The following is a 2946-nucleotide window of genomic DNA, read 5'->3' as shown; positions in this document are numbered from 1 at the left end:
ATATGTGAAACTAGACCGACAGGGTCCTGGGGGTCAGGATCATGTGAAGCCAAGATTCCCTTTGGCCCCCAGCACAGTGTCATTCGAGGCACGGGGCTCCTAGAGGGAGGTCACTCTGCCGGCGGCGAGGACTTGTCTGTGGGCTGAAGGCAGTAAGGGAGTCTAATTGCTCACTTGCCTTGGTTTCCCCCATCACCACAGCGAGCACTGACACCCCGTTCCTTGTTGTTGGGCAGCCAGGAGTGTCGGAGGAATGTCACACGTATTCCCCCGGGCGGGGGGGGGGGGGGCTGCCAGCCTGCACTTTGCCCTCAGCCCGCCCCCCACCTCACTCCCTCATCGCAATCATTGAACTAAAACACTTTGAGAAAAACAAGAAAAAAAAAGTAAGAGAGGTCAGAATTCATGGTCACACTGCAGGGTAAATTGCCCGCAACACCTTAGCACTGCTGATGAAAACGTCCCGTCGGCACTGATGGGAGCTTTCCTGACTTGTATTTTCTGCTCGAGGTCGGTGTGATCATCTCTTTAGGCTCTAGGTCTCACTCCAGCCCTCTGACAGTTGCATGCGGATCACACATCGTGCTATGAGATAACCCCTTTGTCCCTGTTTCTTTTGCAAATTCCGTTAGGAGTCAATATCATGGTCTAGAATTTAGTGTCCCCTTGAGCGGGGTTTATGATTTAATCCACTTCCAGTTGACTCGACAGCAGACGTCTAATATTGAAGTATGGGTTTAAGAATGAAAATGTAACTCAGCAGTGATTGGGAGTAAGTAGTGGGCGTTAGGTTTTGGTGACAGTGAGGATATATGTCACAGCTGGCTGAAGGCGAATAGTCCTCCGCACCTTTGCTGTGGAACAGACAGAATCTTCCGGAAGGAGCCCAAATCCCTAGGCCGGCAGGAAGTTGGCCCTCCTTCAGGAGCCATGGGATTGAAGACTAGATAGGACAAAGAAGTGTTTAGAGAACAAAAAGCAAACTTATGCATTAGACTAAAGCACATTTTTTCATTCAATTGCCCCAAATTTGGTTTCAAATTTTTTTTTCTTTTTTTTTTTTTTTACATTTATTTATTTTTGAGAGACAGAGTGTGAACAGGGGAGGAGCAGAGAGAGAAAGGGACACAGAATCCGAAGCAGGCTCCAGGCTCTGAGCTAGCGGGCTGCACAGAACCCGATGTGGGGCTTGAACCCACAGACCGTGAAATCATGACCTGAGGTGAAGTCGGAGGCTCAACTGACTGAGCCACCCAGGTACCCATGGTTTCAAATTTTCTACGCTAATGGAAAGATAGTATGAAATTAGCAACCTAGTTCCTAGGCAGAAAACTAGAGGCAAAACTGAAAGCTTAATGTCATATGGTATATACTGTGTTACACTGTATAACATTATATTGGGTTATAAGTTACACTGTGTCATTTGTATCATAATGCCATGTTGTACTACATAATAATGCTGTCTTATTATGTAATCATGTTATACAATAATGTTATGTTGTGTCCTTATATAATAATGTTATATTGGTGTTATATCGTATAATTAGGTTATATTATATGTTATATTGTGTTATATAAGGATGTCACATAGCATCGTATTTGCACCAAGTACAACTTGCATGAAAGTCCTAGAAACACATGGGGACCTAGGGTAAGTAAGTCAACTTAGGAGGCGTAGCTGTCGGTCAACAAGGAAGCGGTGACATGAATCCTGGCCTATCCACGGTGGCACGCTCAGCCAAACAATGGGACCGCTGTCCCAGGTATGTTCACAAATACCAGGTTCCAGAAAAGTGCAGATGACATGGTGTAAGTTGTGTTAAAGAATGGCATGTTTGTATCCACCAGTCACTGGGTATCCGAGCAGGAGTCACAGGAAACTGGTGACGGCCACCGTAGGGGAGGAAACCTTGGCGGTGGGGAGGCGGCACTGGAGCCGGGCTTGGTGCTCCCTGAAGGCACTTCCGTGTGCACCGTGTGATCGTTTGCTTGCCTTTGCCAGCGAGCCTCAAACTCTGCTTCGGACCTGTGTGCGGGGTGTTTGCTCACCCCTCCATTCCTCTGTAAGACCCTAACTCTAACCCCTAAGCCCCTCCCCCCCCTCGGGGTGATAGTATGAGGGGGTGGGGCCTTGGGGACGTGATTAGGTCACTAGGGTGCAGCCTCAAGACTGAGGTTAGGGGCACATGCGTGGCTCAGTTGGTTAAGCACCCGACTTCAGCTCAGGGCATAATCTCACAGTTCATGGGTTCGAGTCCCACATTAGGCTCTGTGCTGACAGCTCAGAGCCTGGAGCCTGTTTCCGATTCTGCGTCTCCCTCTCTCTCTGCCCCTCCTCTGCTCATTCTCTCTCTCTCTCTCTCTCTCTCTCTCTCTCTCTCTCTCTCAAAAATAAAAACATTGAAAAAAAAAAAAGCGTGAGGTTAGTGCTGTCATAAAGGAGACCCCAGAAGGCTCACTCCTTGCACACGTGAGGGCACAGAGAGGACTGCCATCTATAAACCAGGAGACGGGCCTCTCCAGACCCCAAGCCTCTGGCCCCTTGACCTTGGACTTCAGCCTCCAGAACTGTGAGAAACAAATGTGTGTCGGCTCCTCAGTCTGTGGTACTTTTGTTCTAGAAGCCCAGAGAGGAAGGCAAGGACACTTTTACACCTTTAACTTACTGAGGATCCCCAGAGCTTTTGTTTCCATGGGTTCTATCTATCAACTAGAATTAGCAGTAAAGTTAGAAATAACTTTATCAAATTAGGGGTACCTGGATGGCTCTGTCGTAGAGTCTGATGCTTGGGGTAGAGTCTGTGTGTAAGGACGCAGGTCCGATCCGGCCCTCCCCACCGGCCGTCCCAGCCCTCCCGGAGCCGGCGCACCTCCGCGGTGGAGATGCCCCCGGCGCCCGTGGTGGAAGGGGCGGTGCCCCGCCGGCCGCAGGTCCGATCCAGCCTC

This window comes from Suricata suricatta, chromosome 14 (assembly GCF_006229205.1).
Source record: "Suricata suricatta isolate VVHF042 chromosome 14, meerkat_22Aug2017_6uvM2_HiC, whole genome shotgun sequence".
Classification (NCBI taxonomy): Eukaryota; Metazoa; Chordata; class Mammalia; order Carnivora; family Herpestidae; genus Suricata; species Suricata suricatta.
The sequence above is the reverse complement of the archived record's forward strand: the minus strand, read 5'-3'. Positions refer to the sequence as shown.